General features: G+C 35.7%; 1 protein-coding gene across 1 annotated transcript in view; it reads right to left on the bottom strand.

Annotated features, from left to right (window-relative positions):
- foxj3 (forkhead box J3) overlaps positions 1-18,878 on the bottom strand; it is a 93,102-nt gene extending 74,224 nt beyond the window's left edge. The window contains exon 1 of the mRNA XM_046875010.1: positions 18,615-18,878. The gene's annotated coding sequence lies outside the window, so the exon portion shown is untranslated. The remainder of the gene's footprint in view (positions 1-18,614) is intronic.
- Positions 18,879-23,005: the final 4,127 nt, after the last annotated feature.

The raw sequence follows: 23,005 nt of genomic DNA, 5'->3' as shown, positions 1-23,005 counted from the left end.
TGGCAAAAATAAAAAATAAATAAATAAAGCCGTCCTGGCATTCTTGAAAGCTCTTTTCTCATTATGATTTTTTTTTCCTGGACAGCAATTAACTACTGAGCTCCTCTCTGATTTTGATATGCTCTGAAGCAGCAGGCCTCAGTGATGTGGCAGAGCCAGCTTGAACTCAAACAAGTACTGCAGTCTTGGGCATTTGTTGCTTGCATTTTACACCACAGATAGAACTCAAGATAAAAAGTTGGAAATGCTCAATTGTAAAAATCTATTTACATATAATACCAAAACAATTATCAAAACCATGTCATCCAAATGATATAAGATGTTTCACACAAAATTGTGTGAGTATTCCTCATGAAATAAAATATTGGATGTGCGCACCATAATATTAACAGAAGAGAGACAGAAAATTGCATTATTTTTGGTGGCTAACAGTGGAAAAAGCCCTTGATGACTCAAAGCAAAAAAAGGGGAGGGAGGATATGAAACTGAAGCAACACGCATGAATTCACTTGTGTTTTTGGATTTCCAACTATAACCATTAACACATTATATATTTTTATTTATATATATATATATATATATATATATATATATATATATATATATATATATATATATATATATATATATATATATATATAATCAGTTTTAAGGTATTTTTGTTTTTACCATAAGCCCTCTGTCTGTCCATTCTGATGCCATTTCACTTCTCCAACACAATGTTTAAACAAGTGTACATTCAAATAGGCCATTTATGACATCACACACACCTGTGAGCATACAGGGTAGAAAACAGTGATGAAGTATAATAGTTATTCCCTGATTATCTTCAAACGACGACTGAAAACCTACCTCTTCCTGAAATACCTAAACTAGCACTTTCCAAGTTTGTAGAATTCGAGTTATATTTATATTAAGTTTATAATCTTGCGTACCAGTGTAGTTTTATTCATTACTAGAGACTCAAAGCACTTTTGTACGTCGCTCTGGATAAGGGCGTCTGCTAAATGCCACAAATGTAAATGTAATGTTATTCTCAGTACAGGAACCCCCTCATAGCACACCCCCCACCCCCACTTTTGCGATTGCCTAACAAAGAGATTCAGGCAAAAGGCAAATTATAGGCAAATGAATAAGAACAACCATTAAACATGAGTATTGTGAGATACAGAAGTTTACAAAGGGAAAGTTCATATAGATTTAAGGATTTTAAAGTTGTGAGCACAGTGTGTAATGAGTCAGAGCTAATCTGAGGAAACAGAGAACTGAAACCTAATGACTCAGACGGGGAACACCAGCACTCACTAAGAATTATATGGCATGAAGATTAATGATTTAAAGTCTGTAGCACTGATGTGTTTAATGCATAAAAAAGGTCCAGAAATTACACTTTAATCACTGCAGGTGTGGGCAGACACAGGGTGTTTTTATAACAAAATAAGTTAAGACTATTCTGTTTAAATTCTGTAGATTGAAAATTAAGAGTGATCACTGACTATAGGTATCTAAATTTTGAGCGACTGACGAAGGAATTTGACTTGAGTTCCAGGTTATGTACTTTAGTCGCAGCTGGCCATAAATTCCTCAAACATTTTTCTAGATAATTCCACTGATTCCAGAGAGCATGAGTCTTATCTTTCAGGGCTGAAGGTTAAACTCAAAGCAGGCAAATAAACGGTTCTGCTTAGCTAAACAAAAGTCATAAGAACCACACACACACACACACACACACACACACACACACACACACACTTTTGTTTAAATCAACAAACCTTTCCACGACCTGATGCTTGTCTCAATGTCTGACCTATAAAGGTTTAACCTCATCACTCAGGCCAGGGGTTTTTTGTTGAAACGTTTTTTTATTTATTTATTTTTTTATATCACAACAGTCTTTCAATGCAGTAAAAAGTCAGTCAAGCCTTTGTCTAGACCTCTATAGAGAAATTCATAAAAATGCATTCTGATGCATTTGAGAATTTAAATTAGCAGCTAATCAAAGCCTGTGTGTTTCTTTTTTCAAGCTCAGCCAAAAACCTTCAACCAATTTTCTTCTGGGCAAAAACATAACTAACCGAAATGGAAGCAACAAAAGGTAAACAGTGCCTTTGATAATGCTTATGAATGAACACACGTCTGATCTCAGGACTCTGCACAGTAATTATTTACAACACCATGTGGAGAAGTTCACTAATGTTTCAGGTTTGTTTTTCTTGTTATATTTTTTACATTTCCTGATGTGTTACACAGCTTTGAACAGAGTACATTTTGATGGCAGACCAACAATATTTGTTAAGCAAAACAACCAACACATAGGAAGTAAAGTAACTTTAAAAAATAAAATATTTGCTTTGGTTGACAGTAGGGCTGCAGCTATCGATTATTTTAGTAATCAAATGTTCTACCTATTTTTCCATACATTTTTTGAGCATTCGGATAAGAAGTACTTATTTTATATTAAAGAGCAATGCTAAATAAACAAGAGAAAATATAACAGGTCTCTTAAAATGAACAAGTAATTGGAACTGCATACAAGAATATCTGTAAAAACTAAACCCATTTAGTGTATTTAAACATTACTTCAAAATGCAATTTCACTGCAAGTTGTATTCTGCAAAGAACTGTGTCTGTGACAACTAACAATTATTAAACATTAACTTAAAACAAGAATCCATACAAATAAAATAAAACCTAAATACGGCATTTAAAACACTGTAAAGTGCTTTTTTGTATTGGAATTACTTGAGGAATCATTTTCAGTCCTCGTTGACATCACCAAACAGTTGCATTCTTTATTTGCACTACATTTGCAGACTGTACTGCAGGTTCTTCCATTTATTTGTTTTCGGGGGCTTCTTCATTTTCTCTACACTTCATGAAATGCATGCACATTGGTTAAAAAGTCTGCCAAATGTTCTAGGTCATTGTCCTGCTGAATTTCTCACCAAGTACATTTTTGTATATATTAAAAGCTCAATTTCCCTGAAACAACTTTTATTTATTTGAAAATAAACTGATGTATAGAACAAGGAGTACTTGTCTCCACATAAGGTTGTGTTTTGCATAGGAGGGTTGGAGGGTTAGCTTAGAGCTCCTGGCTTATCTGTAAAACTAATGAAAAAAGGTGAAGGCAGACTGTTGAGCTAAAAGAGGAACTCTGGTGTGAGTGCATGGCCAAGCAGAAAAGTAACAACATGGCAAAAGAGATGGCTCTATTTTAGCTGTTTCCATTAAAACTTAAACACAGAAGCACTTCATTCAAAGACTAGACTACTGAGTGGAATCCCTAACAAGTTAAAAACTGCTGTCTCACACATTCATTAATTCTTAAAATTAAGCATGTACAATAGTACAAGCAGTAGATTTACAGAATTTGCTCATATCAATGCATATATTAACAGGATACTGTTAGGGCAGGATGCAGTAGCATTGACTCATTTCCTCTCACTACATTAGATGACATCAATGCTGAATATCCAAACATCTTTTCAAAACTAAAAGTAAAGATGTAAAGAGGATGTAGGGATTTACAGCGAATCAATAGGAAGCTCAGTCAGTCAGTCTCTTAAATCCTTGAATAGATCAGACTGTGAATATAGTCTGGTGCAGCTTTATTGATCAAGAACCTCAGTTAGTCAGACTATATAAAAAGTCTTCCAAGTTAACAAGTTTGTTTAGATGAAGCTAATAAAGATGAAGATTTACTTGTACAACAAGACACAAAACCTAAATTATTTTACTGCATCTTTTCTGAGTCTCTGGGTCTGTCTACAGAGAAGTGTTCTAAAATGTATTCCCTCAGAGTGATGCATCATGACATGCTTCAGCATAAAAGGACAAACCATTTATCAAGCTTCAAACATTTACCTAAGCAGATCCACACTAGTTCTAATTTCCTTTTAGTTTTAGGTTTCACAAACACCACTCCCTTATTCACTATAACATCACTATAAGCAGAGTAGAAATCCCAACACTTAATTAATAGCTGATTTGAGTAGGAATAGATAACCTACAATCATACTTCTGACAAATCTGTTTGATTAAAGGTTCTAAACATCCCTTTTTTAGATTTTTTTTACCAACTGTTTTCATGTTTATTTAGTTTGTAACATCTATAATAATGCTTTCATAAAAGCATTAAAAAAAGATTTTATAATCTGCAGGCATAGACATTTAAATTAGCGAGCAAGTAAAAATCTATTAAATAAACCTAAATGTAGTAGATAACTTAATATCTCCCAAAAGGAATGATAGCTGAAGGGATCAAGAAAAGATTTACTGGGGGAAAAGACAAGGCTATGTTCCAAAATTCCCCCTCACCTAACATTTTTAATGCACAAAACAGCAATAGTATGTCCACATTTTTAATGCCATTTCATGACAGAGATGTGGTACTCCTCTCCTCACATCATGTTTGAAGGATATTATTCTTACTGTGCTTATTTAAGCTCAAATGTTTTATGAGAGTACACGTATTTGCACCGAAATATTTGGGTTCAGGGCTTTCGGATGCAATCCTTTTTACTTTCGGGGTCCCCTAAGGGCCGCATTAAGAGGCAAGTTTCTTTAGTCTCCGCCTTGCACTTTGAGCACTTTTTTTTTTTATTACTGAACTTGAAAACACAACAATGCTAGGGGTATTTATATATTTAAAAATAAATAAAGTCAGTGTGGCTACTCGCTCATAAGATTTGTCTTGTCCATGCATGAAAACGCTAAAAATATCCATAGCACTAACGATAGCTGCTAAAATATTATTTAACCAAGGCTAAATTGTTTTTATTGTTTTAAAAATTTAAACTGTTGATGTTCACAAATGTTAATAATAATAAACTTGAATAAAATTGGCAAGCAATTTTGTGTCGTTATGTAAATGTTTATTAAATTAAGTGGAAACAGGTCGTTATAAAATTATTTTCAAATTAAATCCGATACATTATTTATCAGCAAATGTTCCAACAGTATCAACTAGACTATGTTTCCTAAAGATGCTGTTACCTCTGATTAGTATGGATGCCCCCACTGGACACATTTAGTTAGAATATGCCAAATATCAAACAAAACCCAACAATAAAATTCAGAAATATATACATCTCTTAGTTCGGTCTCAGCATTGCTTTATAAAATGCTTATTTGGGATGAGTCACTTGGCAGAAGTCAAACATCATGTGGCAGGCAGCATGACTCATTCAAAACAGAGGATTGCTGGTGCAAACGGCTGACCTGCCATTATCATCCAGCAGGAGCCTTATATTAGTACTAATCACTATCCAAAGCTTGTAGCACTTCAAAAGATGATCAAACTACATTTTTTGTTTTCTTCCCTTTTAAAGAGACAGTACTCTACAAATACAACATGCAAGGATTCTACTGTACTCCATTCAGTAAATATTATTTTTGGAAACAACTGTGAATACCATTCAACAAAGGGTTGGCTACACACAAAACAGTGGTCATAGAAACCAACTTATTTAATGTGCAGCATACTGTAATTTATACTGCAGATAGAGCATACCTTAAATTTGTTGTAATGGTTTTTATACAATAAACTGGTTGCTCCTACAGATTAAAAAGATAAGATAAGAAGACAAAAATATAACACCAAAAGTCATGGAGTAGCATGCGAGTGCCATTAGTTGTAAATGTAACAGTCTCACACCATATTTCTACAGGACAACTAACCCAATCATGGACAGCGATCCTAACCACCCAGCAGAGAAATGTTTCATAGTAACGGGTTTTCAATTTCAATGTACGGTAATTCATTCGGTGTTGAATCACAAAATAAATTGCCAGTCTGCAGCATGAAAAGTTTCACCAGTTTTTTCATTAAGTTTCTTTTCATAAAGCCATGCTCCTAAATTTAGATGTAGCTACAGTATATTGGGGATGATTTGATCTAAACAGCAGTCAATTACAGCAGTCCCCAATAGGTTCATTATGAGTTTTAAAAATGTGTATTGACAAGATATTTAGTTTACAAATGCAAAAGAATGAAAAAATTCAATCAAATTTCACAATGAAAAAAGGAAATTCATAAAGCAAATGGCAAGTTTGCACCAAAATAAATATATAAAGGTAAAGTTATATAAAGAAAACACCACTGGTCATCTCATCAGCGTAAGATTCTATGAATGACTAAAGCACTTTAGCCTGGCTAAGATATTATCTACGTAATGGTCATGAACTTCCAAAGAGATAAAAATTCCAGGTCTCAACCAATATAGCTTTCTACCTGAACTGAGGTATGAGTCATCAGCTTATTCTGAAACTGCAGACTGCAACATAGCTCCAACTGCAATGGTGTTATATGTGTTGTGACAATACAGTCCATAACTAGGATAGAATATTCATGTGTCTATACTTCTAAACAATTGAGAAACATGGCTTCCTAAATGGAAAATATTTTTGAATAAACACAGTTAATTGATGCAAAAGGATGTCTGTAAAATGGCTTTCATTAAAAAAGAAGAAAATAAAACCAAAGCAACAAGGATCAGCAGGTATTAAAACAACCATGAAAACTGTCCACTACTGAACCTTGGCTTTTAGGTGTAACAGTCTATTTTGGATGCTAATGAGAAGGGTGAATCAAAACAGGAAAATTACAATATTAAATGCGTTTTTAACATTGCACTGCCTACATGCCTTCATATCCCAGAGTGAGATTTTACAGGGAACTAGTCTGCAGACAATCTTTCATTAAAGAAATACATTACAGTTCTTAGCTTCACAAGAGAACAACAAAATGAGCAAGGAGTCACATTCAGTTTTAATGTAGCTGCATAGGTGAAAGACTGCAAACACCACAGCTTTTACTCTCCCAAATCGCATTTCATGATTTTGATTTCATGTCCAACTGAAGTGTAACAACTATGTAGGGTAGCTATTTAGAAAATCTGTTTAAAAACAACACCTAATTAGTTACTCAAATACAAATATTTTTTAAAACAACTACTACAGAATTGTAACTACCGTAATTTCCAGACTATAAAGTGCACCCATATACAAGCCCTGAATTTGACAGTTTTTTATTTTTAACATAAATAAGCCGCACCTGTGTATAAGCTAAAAACTAATGAACTTTACACAGGCTTTAAAAAAAAAAAGACAGTGTCTGTTACATGGTGTACATACATAAAATGTTTAGCAATTCTAAACTCAAGATTCAAAATAAACACGTTATAAATATTTGCAAGACCATGAGAACATGTTCAGTCATTTTTAACCCATCAAGTTAGAGACAATCTAAGTAGCACAGAATAATATTTTGTAATTGAGCAGGAAAAATCATAAGTTAATATAAATGATTAAAGCAGTTACACTGTGATTTTCACAATTCCATAAACTGATTTAAATCCTCACAACCAAATTCCTAAGGTGATAGGCATGTAAGTTTTATCAATTCAGAACACTCGCAAACTCATTTATCTGCTGTATCATTCTTGATATAAAACTCTGGCACTGTTAAAAGATTTTTTTTTTTTTTTTTTTTTTTTAAGTAGGTCACAAAGTCTCCTGTGACTCACTAAAGCTGGCAAGAAACCAAATAAAGCAGGTAACAAAAAAGCCAGAGGTTTAATAAGTACAGCTCACTAAGAAAGGGAAATATTTTAATTATTCAAGTTCACACATTTATACATTTTAAATATATATATTTTTTTAATTTAGGCATGTCTCATGAAAAAAGAAAAATATTACTTATTAAATACTGTGCAGTGAGTAACATTTGGAGAATGTGTTTAACATTTGGAAATAAAAACAGTGAGAGATCCATTTACATGCATTTAAGTCTTACGGTGCATAGTTGTGCATGGTTTGTTCATTCTGCAGGTGAAATATCATACAGGGATCTGACCTGCCTCTCTAAGAGCAGGCTCTGGCAGTGTAACTGCGAGGGTTGGGATTCCAAACCATTCTATTTACGATGGATGACTCAGCCAGTCCAGCCCAGTGTCAGACAACCAGGCATCTGCCATTCTAAAGCTCCATTGATCAACATGTCTCTCATCCCATTAGCAACGCAGTAATGCTTTCTTAATACCATCATGGGCCACTTGAAGTGACCAACACATCACAGCAGCAGAATTGGGCGGGATGAGTCAGCCCATCCCCCCGTTCGGCATGCAGGCAGCAGGGCTCAGTCCAAAGGAAATATGACTCATTTGAGTAACATGAGGCATTCATCAGAAACCTCCAAGGAGTGATTGTTAAACGAAGAGCATGCTTTTGAATGCCGAACTGTAGGGCAAAGAAAAAATAAAGAGTGGCGTGAAGTGGCAGAACAAGACACAGAGGGAAATGCTTGGGGTAGATGGGTACTAATAAGTTTGTTTCTTTATGACTTTTTAGAAGTCTACTCCCCCAGTTCTACAGAGTGCATTCTTGGCTGCATTCTGGGGTTTTCTGAATCACACACAAGCACACAAGAAGAAAAGTCTAAAACAAATAATGTAAAAAAATTAAATATTTGCAAGGTTTGTTAGATAAATTGTGAAATGGAAGCTACATAGTGTGTAGAGCAATTAGCCAATTACATAGCGCATTTAAGATAGCAGTGCTCCAATTCACTTAAGATTTACTTGTTAAATTTTAGAAAAAATCTGACAGTGTTTGCCAGCCTGCTAACTGCGTGGTCAAATAGTGCATCACATGGCACGAGGACAAAACCAATTGCAATTTTTTACAATCTCCTCTTACATTTTACTTTGCAGTATAAATGTTAAACTGGAAATTCTCTTCCTGCATTATCTTTTCTGACAGGGGCTAAATAAACAAATTTTTTTTTTACACATACGAATGCATCTTTATTTTCAGTTTACTAATTAGATGTTAATGTTCTATGAGCAAAAGCTGCACAAATTTGTTGGGAACAGCATGATAACCGAGTCTGAATGTTCGAGGTGTATTTTCATCAGAGTGATCATCTATTAAGAAAATTTTAATGATATCAAATGCCATTACAAAATCCTAAGCTAGGTCCTGCACACAACTGACAAGTCTCTGCTAAATAGAAGCATGTCTCTCTTACTGAAAGAACTAAGATCAAAGCATAGTCATTTTTACCAGACAGCTTTAGTAAAAACCAGACACTGAAAGAAGGGAACAAAACTGACTAAACTGATTACAGAAGTATTAACACTGGAAAATTAGCAGTTTAAAAAACTGAAACTAACACAAACATTACATAAAATTCAGAACACTAAAGTGGAAAATTACTCCTACACTGGCTTCGATTCTGTTAGCTAACTACTAATATTGCTGACAAACTCCAATTTCACCTACTGACGGTAAAAAGCCAGGGGAGTTAAAAAATTCCAGTTGTCAAAGCAAGATCAATGACATCAACTAAGTGTAATGCGGTGTATCCCCAAAGCATTCTGGGAAAGTTTGTGGTAAAATGTGTTAAATCTAATGAAAGTGGTAATGTGGTAATGAAAATGTGGCAGTGTGCGCGCTATTCAAAACCACAGATAGCAACTTTAGGATTAGGTTTGGTATAGCGTTCATCACAATACCAGCATTTTGACTTTGTAGTATTATCAATTACAATATTTTATATATATATATATATATATATATATATATATATATATATATATATATATATATATATATATATATATATATATATATATATAATAAAAAATCAGGGAAAAAACACCACTGCTCTGATTATTTGCAAAAAAATGACAAGTTCTTCCCTTATTTATAAATAATTTGTTCTGATATCATGTGTTAAAGCTGTGACTAATCATGGCTTAGGGTAAGTTGCTGTCCTCTGACTGTAAATGCCACAAGTTCTTCCCAAGGCTTACACAGAATGTTCACTGTTACGGGTGGAATATGACAATGTAATTTTAATCTTCCCATCAGTCAGCGTCACTAAATCCCTCATCAACATATATAACATTGTTAGCATCAGAGCCTTAGGATGAACAAATTGTACTAATAATCATAATCAACACAAAGTTACACTTTGTATATGTTTTGCATGTTTGCAACACCTATGCACAAGTAAACTGGTAAGTAAAATCAAGTGATTCATCTGTAATAGCTAAGATGTGTGTGAAATGCTTAAATCAATACACAGGAAAACCAGTAAATCATATGCCTCTATTAAATCATTCAATACAACCTTTATCCTGTCAGTTTGTCTTCGGTGGGACACCCTGAAATCATTCCATTCTGCTTGTTGAGTTTTTTATGATTGGACTTATAACAACCTGAGCCATGTTTCTGTATCCTGCACATCATCATTAGCAAGATAAGAAGAATAGGACCAAATCTCATTCCCTTCATTTGCACTTTTGCTTGCACCCGTTTCTGAAGCCACTGGACATGCCTCTTCCATTCATTCTAATTCACCTATAGGATCAACGGTATTAAAATAAAACCCTTTATCACATTGTCACACTGAGAAAGATTTAAAGTTTCTGTACCTCATGCAAAACTAAAAGATTAAAACAGCACCCAAAATAAATAAAAAATTTAAATTATATCCAGACTGAGCACTTTTTAATGATCTGGAGAGTAAAGCTGCCACATGACATAAAAAATATATATATATTTAAATATTCAAACTGACAGTGATGCCATTTGTTTTTGAAAGAATTACTGGAAAAAAAAAAATCCTGAAATTTGTTAGTAAAAACAAAGAGTGGGTGAGCTACAACATGGAATAAATACCAAGGTATAAACTATTAAGGCTCTGAATTCTTTATTAGCACAAGTTATACACTGAACAGTAGAACTGCACAATAGAGACTAGCTAAAGATTAGCCACACAAATTAACTGTAGTATATTATGCATACATGGGTATAATAGACATACAATGTAACTGTACACTAGTTGATAGTCACTGCAAAAGCACTGAAGCCCTTGTCAGTTCATGTGACGAATATGTATAGGACTGTGAATACATACGAAATTACTTTTCTATGTAAATACTATTAAAACTTAAAATAATTGAATGCCAAAAATTTTGCATTCACACTTATAGGGCACAATTAACCTATTTATTACATGAGCTTAATGTGGTATCTACAACTATTTGATAAGCAGTTAAATATAGACAAATTGCTAAACTAAACCATATATATTTGCACATCAAAATCTCTGATAAAATATTAACAGTAGGTCTTGATAAAGTTTGAGAAGCTCTGGTACAGTCCAAAATTGGACAAAGTTTTAGTATACCGAAGGACTGATGGAGTTATGGCAATGCATTTCAGCATTAATAAAAAATGAAAGTATAGTGCTTTGGTGGATGTATACTCCCTTCCCAAGGGGAGAACAGAGAAATTCTCTAAACCGCTGCTGCATTCCAACATTCATCCATATCTGTTGAGGGGCTCTTTAAAAATTCATTAATTTACAGAAAAAATAGATTAAAGCACCCAGCTGAGCAAAACTAAAAATTTGGCTTCTGAATATCATTAATAATATAAGCAGGCTATGGGGAATTTGCCTGAAGAAACCTTGCTGGTTTGGTTTAACTTACACCACCTTGAGAAAAATGTTTTTTTTAATCATTACAAAAACAATAATTTAAAATCTCATTTATTACTAGCTGCAAAATTAAATGCAAAAATGACTTTTCACCTCTATGAACAGCAGAAAACAGCAGTTACCGTAAACACTCAGATTAAATTGAGTCCCCTTCAGTGTGATTATGACCTGAGATCTTTAACACAGAGGAGAGAATACAAAGAGGACTTATAATAGGACTGCATACATGAATTAAATTGGAGCTAGGAACCCATTTTAAGGAGATGAATAAGTTCATAGCTTATCTGCATTCCACTGATTCACAGCATTGGTAATGAAGTGAGCTACTCCAGTCTCCTGTGTCCAACAAAGGAAGCTGCAACTTACTGTAGAACATGAAGCAACAGTTCCCACCTAGTAGCATGCAGAAACCTTTGCTGCATTGAGCAATTTGTTGAACAACGTGGGATAACTTGTTTTTACATTCCTTAAAAGTCAGCAGTTACAATTTAATATTTTTTCATGATAGCCTGGTCGAAAAATATGACCAGCATCATGAAAAACTATTTAAAAGCACATGTCAGAAGTGAAAATTAAACCAATAGTTTATTTACTGTATGTGATACAAACAGAAGGAAGTGACTAGATTGTTTGATTATATATTTATATTCCTGAGAACAATATATTCACTGTATTTATGACCATTATATTGGAAATATTTTATTAGGGAATTAATATTTATTTTGTACGTCAATTGTACAGTAATGGTCCGATTGCACATCATGACTTGCTTTTAGACATTGTAACAAGCCTATTCTATAGAAAAATGTCTCTTTACCTGTCCAAAGCTTCAATAACAACAGAAAACACCAGAAACCAGTTTAATATCTGCACAATATTAACATCAACTGCAGCTATACAGTGATCGAATCTGTCAATTCTCAATTTTTTTTAACAAAAGACAAAAACTTTGCTCACATTTTGTATTTAAGCTGTTACTACTGATGTTCCACATGTTAGATACACTGTTGAATTCTGTTGGCAGTGTTTATATGGGTGTTATCCTGATGGCAACCTTCTGGTAAAAGGACTTTTGTAAACCTTTCTTTGTCAAAGTTGTTGATTTATTTATTTTTGAAAGAATGGATTTTCTATCAAGATGATGCATCTTACACTGTCTTGCTCAGGATCAGTGTTTTGTAGCTACATTGATTTCCAACCCACCCCCACCCCTCTGTGTTAACCAGCAGCACAGGGATGCATCACTGTATGCCTGTCAATCATTTTCAGTCAGTGTCAGTGGGAAAAAATAGCCAAAAAAAAGTCAGTGGTGAATAATAATAAAAAAAAAGCTTATTAAAAAAATTACAAAAAGTGTTGTCAAATTTGATTAATGAATAAGAGAATTACAGCATAAAAAAAATATCCAGTAACTAACAAATCAGAACTTAAAAAAAGAAATATTATGACTTTTCAATCCTGTATGCAAAAGGGACCGAAAAAATAAAAAGAAATTCAGATGTATATATAGTCATGCTTACATGCTAAATTAATTTAGTTGGGCACTTCTAGAGAAAAATATCATCATGCCAAAAATACCCCCCATTGATTCTGCAGCCTTTGCACTCTCTACAGCACCAGTATTTCCTCTTATCTGCTGCAACATTATAATGAAAAGAAGTGAACAGATTTGTAATACATATCCAAATATTTTACATCTAAATAATTAAATAAATAGTGCAAGTCTTGAACTCACAAATGGAGCATAATGAGTAGTGTGTGTGGGCTTAAGAGTTGCTACCGACAAAAGAAAATAAGGGGGGGAAAAAAAAAAAAAACATTTACCCAGAATTAAAAATTGCTGCTTCACTATTATCTTTGGAAAAATGCACTATGCGCACTGTGCATAGCTATCTATAATGTCACCTAACACGAATATATCTAACAAATTCTCTTTTTTTAGTTTGCTAATGTAATGATAATATCAGAATTTTAGGGAGCATGTGGTTGCTCAATGATTAACGACAGATTTTTTTAAATAAATATAATTATTATTATTTTTTTTTCTGGATAAGGGTCTGCCAACTGGCATAAAATTAAAGTTACACAAAAAAAGTAAAGGATAATTACACAATAAACATTGATCTTATTTATTAGAAGTAAACTTTCCAATTACATAGCATCTCTGGATGGTCTTTCCATCTCAGTGTGTACAGCAGTCAAAAACCTTGGTGTGATTATTGACCCTAGTCTTTCCTTTGAGGCTCACATGAATAATATTACCAGGATCGCCTTCTTTCACCTTAGAAATATTGCTAAAATTAGAAATATGATGTCGTTACAGGATGCAGAAAAACTAGTTCATGCTTTTGTTACATCTAGATTAGACTACTGACGCTTTACTGTCTGGGTGTTCAAGAAGGTGCATAAATAAGCTTCAGTTAGTTTAGAATGCAGCAGCAAGAGTCCTCACTAGATCTAGAAAATATTACCACATCACTCCTGTTTTAATCAGTCTACACTGCTCCCAATCAAATCTCGCATTGATTATTAAATACTACTACTGACGTGCCGCGTTGGTTCCTCAAATAATGAAGACTACAGCAGGGGGCAGATCTTTCTCTTATAAAGCCCCACAGTTCTGGAACAGCCTTCCAACAAGTGTTCGGGACTCAGACACAGTCTCAGTGTTCACGTCGAGATTGAAAACATTTATTTAGTCAAGCCTTTTATCAGTAGATTTTCATTAGATAAAAGGAGCAGATATGGAGGGATCATGGATTTAGAGTGTTCGGTGAACAGGGATATTTTGTTTCTGTCGTCCCCTCACTCTCACACGTTCACTCAGGTTTGTTGACGGTGCGGTGGGTCATCTCTTATCCCAGAGATCCCTCGTGTCCATGTTACCTCCTGGCTGTCCCTTTTATTTATGCTGCCATAATGAGTCTTGTCAGAGTCCCAACTGCACAGTGACGTTAACTTTTATACAACAATAAGGATATTTAATAATCCATATCCTTCTCGCTCTCTCTCTCTCGCTAAACATGCTCCTGGGGTACCAGTGACCACTTTTCCTGCCCCTCTCCTTGGATCGGATCTGCCCACTCCGTTCAGGCTCTGGATGGTGTTCTCTTCCCACGCTGTGCGGCTGGGGATGATTTCACATCAACGGCTTGGGGATCCATGGAATTACGGAGTAACACAGAGGCAACGAGAATGGATTTTGACTCTACTTAGTGACAACAGTCTGCTACATTGACTCAGGATTACAGTTTGCATTTGTTCACCATCATTGCACACCTCAACATTATTATTTGTAAAAAATAAAATGGCTGTTCAGTGCCACCCAGATGAAGATGGGTTTCCTCTCGAGTCTGGTTCCTCTCAAGGTTTCTTCCTTTTGAAATCTCAGGGAGTTTATACTTTGCCACAATTGCCACCAGCTTGTTTATCAGAGACAAACTTCTACTTAGAAAGAACATCTTAATCTTTCTTACCACATTATCTGTGTAAAGCTGCTTCGGGACATTGTCCATTGTTAAAACAAAAAAATTAACTGAATTATGCTGAAGCAAAATTTAACTCAGGCTTGTTTGATTAAATTTGTTGGACTTATCAATGAACTAGAAATATATAACTACACATGGATTAAATGTTATATCACCAAGGCATATCACTAATAGCAGATAATGTAAAGCCCTAGATTGCGTCTCATACATGTACCTTACACAAGATTGTAACTGCATATCTGCTACAATTCTCAATCTTCAATTCAACCACTTGGATAATTAAACCATGCACATGTACTTAGTATATGTCAAACCAATAATCTAAATCACAAAATCCATATATATTAAAAAAAAAAGTTAAGGTCAAATCCCCTTTATACACTATGAATAGATTTTCAACAAAAATACACCAAAACTTCAAGTAAAGGGAACAATGTTGTTAGCTAATCTGAACACCTTTTAACAACTGAGATGTAAGAAATCTCTCAAATAACTGCTTTAACAAATTTCTTTTTTTTTTTGTTATCCCATCTTACTCAGACAGAAGAGGAAAAATCTGAACTTCTCATTGGCAAATAAGCAAGTGGAATAACATATGCAACACAGACACAGTTGTTTTCTTACTTCATTCAAATTTATGCAAACAGATGCCCAAGGCTTAACACCCAAAATGGAGAATAATATTGCTATATTCAACTTATTAAAAGAAAATGTAAAAGGTTTAAGAGGATTGGTGTTAAAACCGTTGATAACGTTGCATACTGTGTATAACATCTGAAAAACCTCATTAAGCACAGCAAAAACACAATGACAAAGCATCAAGGGAAGAGGCAGTAGACAATTTAGCTATATGAAACCATCCCATCTGGTGTCTAGCCTATGGCATCGTTTAGTGAAGATGGAGTGGGAGGAATGCAAAATGCCAGCAGTTTCCTGGTATGTTTAGGCTAAGAGGCAGGATACCCACTGTGAACCCTTTGGGCACAAGGGAAATCAGACTGTACACGATGCTACAACAAAGCCTGTCTCACATCCTGACATGTAATGATTACCTTATGCCTTATAGCTTCCATTCTGAACCAGTTAACAGTATATGTACAAAAAGCAAACTGTACTGGATGATGCTCAAACTGCACTTTTCGCTACAGATCCCATTCACATTCACAACAGCCTTTCATATATAAAAAACACCCCTTTATTCCTCAACATAAGAAAAAAATAAGTTTCACTACTCATTATAACAATTTAATTAGGAATTGCATAAATTTTTGTTTACTTCTTGGAACTTTCTAATGCAAAAACCAAAAGGAGTACAACTTTCGTTTCACTAGTGGTCAGTCCTAAGTACAGCTGTAAATGGGGTTAAATAAGTCTCAAAGATGCATTGTGATTACCACATTCAAAGAAGGTCTGGGATGAGTATGGCCATATTATAATCATTTATCGGTAATCATTTAAATATGATGAGTTAAAAAATGTTTAATAATGATTTTCTTAAAATGAAATTGTTTAAATAAAGTCAGTCAAAAAGACTGAGTGAAAATCATGCTGAATGCCAAAGTTCACCACCACTAGGCTACTTGATAGAGACAATGCTATAAGAGCAAAGATAAAAGCAGCTGCTTTTCATAGTTTCATCCATCTTGTCGTTTATTCTCTCATTCCTTTATAAGTTGTGTTAGCAGGCCACATTCTCAAAATGTCTGAAACAGCTTGGACAGGTACAAGACGTGCTTCATAGGAAATATCTGCCTAAAAAATAAACACATAAGACAAAACTATTCACAATGGTGAAACTACAAGATATGTTTTGACATTACTACCTGAAATTAAAAGCAGCACAAAACTGCAATAATGAATGTGCGATTTTCTCCCATTAAGAGTACATGCAAGCTGGTTACACATGGTCATTGGAAATGCATTCAATATGCCAGGTGTGAACTGACATCTCGGTTGTCCGCTTGTGATCTGATCACCCACTATGCATGTTAATGGCAGGTGTGAGCAGAGGGTGTGAACACCTTATACTCGTCTACTAATGCACCCTTATCCCAACATAAGACAGCTATTTCAATCTACAAACTACCAGGCATGTTCAGACAAGTAAACCAGGGTTCGATCATTTTCTGTTTTCGGAGTGTCTACAAATCAAATATAAACAGGTCTGTCTCACACACACACGCTATTCTGACTGGGGAACTCATCCTACATCAAGAATATAAGTGCAGTAGCTCAGAGCGCAATTGCATTTAATCACAAAATTCATTCTTTTAATCAATCATAAGTCCTGGCCCTCTTTCAGTGAAATGAATTGGCATCCAATAAATAAAGTCGCATTGGACATGACATACTATTTATGACACAATCCTACATTTAGTAGTGCATACAAAAAGACATTTTAAAACATTTACAGTTTTATTCTTTCTCTCTTCCAGTAAAAGGACTTCCTTCTCTACATCATCTCACCTTTTCAGTGGAGCAGAGGATGTTCGGTAGATAGGTTAGGGGAAATCCCATCACTGACAGATGGCGGGCATTTTACAGTAGATTATAACAAGAGTGCGTTTACACACAGTACACAATAGACCATTAATGAAAACGAAGGTGGCAATTAGTAGAAACGACTCAAAATTGAAATCATTTAGCGATTAATCAAAGGTAGAGCAGAAACCTGGCATTTTCAATCGGAAAACCAGCGAAGGGAAAAGTTAGTAGCTAAGCCGTGAAACAGTCAACATTCAACAAATGTTTAAAGGTTTGTCTCTGACATTTTTTCCCTTAAAAAAAATCCTTTTTTCAAATTTTCAAACTGTTCAAGCGCCAAATCAGGTACAGCACATTGGTGCCATTTCTGCCTGTCAAAAGAGACAACATCAGCGATGTGGCATCTGGGTAACACCGAGCAGCTCTGCGCTTTATGTCAAAATTATACTGTCGGGAATGATGACTTATATTTGTTTGTTTAAGATGACTGCGAAACATTGTGTAGCTCATGCAGTTAGCGAGTTAGCCATGCGGCTAAGGTCAGAACGCAATCAGCAAAGTGCAGTCACGCACATGCCAGAGTACCGCAAAGAAAGGTTTTATATCTATCTATCTATCTATCTATCTATCTATATCTATCTATCTATCTATCTATCTATCTATCTGGTAAAATAGTCACTGATACGGCCTTTAACCTTGTACCTAAAGCTAGCAGTGCTCTAGGACCGGATATGACATTTCATCTTGCAACCATTTTTGTACAACATGGCATACTATCAGGCTTGACAGCTATCTGTATAAGTTTGGGGAACGAAGCTCGCTTTACGGGTGAAAGTTAGCTGGAGCTCGGCGGACTACAGCGTTGGCGCGCTGGTTCCTGAGCCGCTCGCTGGTTTTGGTGCTAACTAGAGAGCTCCAAATCCAAGTTGTGCACTGAACCGCCTGGTTCTCACGCCTGTCTCTGCCTGCCCTGCTCCACACCATGACGCGTGTTAAGGCGACGCAGGCCTGCGCGCTAAGTGAATCCCCACAGCCTCGCTCCAACACGCCCCCAAGTGAAAGCCGTCCATTTCACGGGCCTCACTTCAACTTGAACCCGCGGTAGCTAACGTGAGCTAGCTCGCACTTACCCGGGGAATCAGAGGCGGGTGTCCTGTTGAGCAAAATCAGTCCAGGTTAATCAAAGTTAGCCGACCCCTCCCCTTCCTCTTCGGTACCAAAAAAAAGCTTCCTCTGTCTTCTTCAAAAATAAAAGTGACCGGACTCTGTAGGTTTAGCGTAGGTTTAAGACTAGCTGTCCCTCTACCGGTTTGTACGCGCCTCCTCTCCGCCTCTCCCGAGTCTTTCCCGTTCGTCTTTCTCTGGACAGCTAACATCCGGGCACTTGCGCTATCTCCGCTCGCAAAAAAAACAAAAAAAAAATTACTGGAACTACTTTATAGGCTTCAGCCGCAGAACGTAGCATCGTATCAAGGCGCGAGAAACGTAGGTCCATATTAGTTCACAATCACGGTAACAAAAACTGCAATTCTCAGCAATGTGATTGTATGCATCAGAGATTACATACATTTTTTTATTTGACAATTTTTTTTGCACTTAAGTATGAAATTTGCATTAGAGTTGTAGTACATTAAGGGGATCCCTGAACATTTTGACAATTTTTACTTACCGTGGATATTACAACCTACTATTATAAAAATGCAATTTATTATGCAATTCTTATACTTATTAGCTATTTACAGTACAGTTTTAATCAAAAGATTTATTTCAGTTTATTGGTATGACAAATATATATATGACAAATATAAATGATACAGCTTATACTGTGCCCTCAGTGAAAAGTTTAGTATTATAAAGTTCTAAATCTCTAATTAAAAGCCAGAAAATTTGTTAATACAGTTAAAAAATGAGTATGATATTTCATAAAATAAACTTCACGTTCATAACCCTATCAGAAAGTCTCTACACCTCCACTTCACTTTTACTGTACTCTTCCTTCAGAATCACCCCTACACCATTTCTGGAAGTTGAAGGAATGCTGAAAAATTTCATCAGTCAATATGCTCCACAAGTGGGTTGTGAGATGGAGAAGAAGAAAAAGTTTGTTGGATAAAGTAGTGGAGAGTGCACCTAGGAATGAATGATTGGTGATTGGGGCAGACTTTAATGGAATGTAGATGAAGGGAACAGAGGTGATGAGGAGAGGAATGTAGAAGGGCAGATGGTGGTAGATTTTGCTAAAAGGATGAAAATGACATTGGTGAAAACACATTTTAAGAAGAAGGAGCATAGGGTGACGTATAAGAGTGGAGGAAGGTGCACACAGGAGGACTATATTCTATGCAGGAATTGCAACCTCAAAGATATTGGAGACTGCAAGGTCTTGGCAGGGGACAGTGTAGCTAGACAGCATCAGATGGTGGTCTGTAGAATGGCTTTGGAAGTAAAGAAGAAGAAGATTGAGATGGTTTGGACATGTGCAGAGGAGGGACATGGGGTATATCGGTAGGAGAATACTGAGGATAGAGCCACCAGGAAGGAGGAAAAGAGGAACACCAAGGAGGAGGTTTATGGATGTGATAAGGGTAAACATTCACGTAGTTGATTTAAAAGAGGCAGATGTAGAGGACACAGTGGGTATGTAGTAGGGATGCCACAATTCTCAATATAATATTGAACCGTTCGGTACGACATCCACGGTTCAATACGAGCTTGTGAATTGCGTTTTTTCCGGTTTTACGTTTAAATAATTTATGTGCTTTTTATTTCTCTCCGAATCGACTGTTTGTGTGTGCCTGTAAGTCTACGAGCTGAGATGAGGAAACTCCTCCCCGTGAGTAAATGTTAAATCACTATGCTCTAAAGTTAGGGGGCGCTGAACCATCATTCCACACTTTAACATGGCGAGCGGTGGTGATGTGAGGCTACAGTACGAGGAGGCGCCGGCGTCTTTTAAATCTGTGGTGTGGAGACATTTTGGTTTTGCTGTTGAGTATAATGCAGAGGAAGAAAAAAACAGAAAACAAAAAATGACTGTCTGCAAGCATTGTTTTACACGTGTAGCCTACTCAAACGGAAACACTTCCAATATGATTGCACATCTGCTGCGCCATCACCCAGCAATATCAATGTCTAAAGGCAGGATAGCAGAGCAGGTAATAAAGTCCTCCAAAAAACAACAGTCCCTTCGCTGAATCCTTCCAGCATACATACCCAACTGGTTCCGAGAGACACATGAAAATATCACAGGCAGTGGGGGGTTCATTGCCAAAGATTTGCAGCCGTTTTCGGTGATTGGAGATGCAGGCTTTTGTCATCTTCGATCCGCGTTACAGATCACCGTCTCACACTTTTTTCAGCACCGAGATAATTCCCGACCTCTATGAAAAGACATGCAACAGTATTGTGTACGAATTGGCTCAAGCACCGAGCCTTGCTCTGACCACAGATGGTTGGACCTCGCGGGCAACCGTGAGTTACCTCACTGTAACTGTTCACTACATGTCGGATTGGGAAATGAAAAGCGCTGTACTCCAAACCCGTCCCCTGTATGACAAACGCAGTGAATACATGGAAGTTGAGGAGGCCAAATATGTTTAGGAATTTATGTGTTCCCCAGTTTGTACATGGGCTACCAGCAGCTGTGAGATGTCAGTGTTAATTTTTAAATAAAAAATGTTTATATTATACAAAACACTAGGAACCAGTGGACTTTTCTTTGCTTTTAAGTAAAATAAAGGAGTATTGCAATAAATCGTTTTTATTTGTTTCTTTTTAACCTCTTACTGTTCCTATTGCCTAAGCATAGAATATCAAAAAACACTTTTATGTGTTAAGCCATCAGAACCGAACCGAACCGAAAACTGTGGCTAAAAAACCGAGGTATGTATTGAACCGTGGGCTAACTGTATTGTTGCATCCCTAGTATGTAGACACTGTGGCGACCCCTAATGGGAGAAGCCAAAAGAAGAAGAAGAAGAAGAAGAAACAGTACAAAATACAATTCTATTTTATCATAATATAAATGATGTGATAATCTGCTGATATCCTAAGGCACCAGCATATCATCAGTGCCTGTATATATAAGATGAAATGGACTGGAGTAAAGGCAGGACATACTAGTGATGGAAAAGTGAGTCTTACACCGACTCATTGTCCTGGACCTGCGGATTAAGCTGAAGGAATCAAATGTTAGAATCTCTCTTACCACAAAGACCATCTAGTGCATGCCTAGTGCTATAATGCTCAATGAGAACTCCAAACAACGTAAGCCTTCTTCTGCAATAACGCCGGCCATATCCATACTGGATACCGCAACAAGGATTCTCAAGAAGATTCAATCAAATCAGGTATCTATGGGTTGTGCTGGACCAATAGATCTGAAATATGAAGGAACGCCCTTGCAACTTACAGGAATTAAATCTGTTGATCTGTTGCTAACATCTTGGTGCCAAAAACCAAAGCACACAGTGAGTCTTTAAATGTGGAGTCAATAAAAGAGCTGTTTTAGGTGTACAAGGGGGACATACCTAATATTAGTTAAGTGATTTAAAGTTACGGGTAATGCTTTAAAATTTGTGTATACTTTAGAATTTTTTATATATCTACATAAAATGACCTAAATCAGATTTTCACAAAAATCCAAAAACATATTATACTTGCAAATTTACTTTTTGAGGAAAATGGAACGATATTACATATCTGATAATGATATAAAATTACATATTTGTTAGTGGTTTGCAAAAATTTGCTTTTGCATCTGGTGATGAATAATGCACATTGGCTTTATGGTTTGGACATGTGCAGAGGAGGGACATGGGGTATATCGGTAAAAGAATGCTGTGGACGGAGCCAGAAGGAAGAATGTGGTGAGGGAAGACATGCAGGTAGTTGGGTTGAAAGAGGCAGATGTAGAGGACATGGGGGTACGGAGACGGATGATCCGTTGTGGCGACCCCTAATGGGAGAAGCCGAAAGAAGAAGAAGAAGAAGCCGACTATACCCACTAAACTATAATAATGCAAAGTAGTATCTCCATACTAATTTAAATTTTCAGAATTAACAAAATTTACATAAAAAAAAAAAAAGACCAATTTTTCTCTGGATATTTTTTAATGAGAATGAAAAACAGGCTATTGGAAAAACAATCATACAATAGTCAAGCATTCTGTGTTCCACATATCTATGATGTGATGATGTTAAGCCTATTAAAAACTAATATATTGCCAATTTCTTGCAGTGTACTTTATTTTTCAATACAATATAATAAAGAAATAATTTTACAGTATTTCACTGTGTCACTTGTACTTTAAAACAGTACTGACTAACCCTTTACTCATCTACATCGCAGATACACTGGAAGACATGACACAACATTCAAATCCTGTTTAATAAGGTTGCTGGTGTTTCTCTATTTGGTTTAAAATTACATGTTAGGAACAAAATAAAAAAATAAATATTTAATGACATTAAAATATATATATATATATATATATATATATATATATATATATATATATAT

The sequence above is a fragment of the Silurus meridionalis genome, chromosome 19 (assembly GCF_014805685.1).
Source record: "Silurus meridionalis isolate SWU-2019-XX chromosome 19, ASM1480568v1, whole genome shotgun sequence".
NCBI classification, from domain to species: Eukaryota; Metazoa; Chordata; class Actinopteri; order Siluriformes; family Siluridae; genus Silurus; species Silurus meridionalis.
The sequence above is the reverse complement of the archived record's forward strand: the minus strand, read 5'-3'. Positions and strand labels throughout refer to the sequence as shown.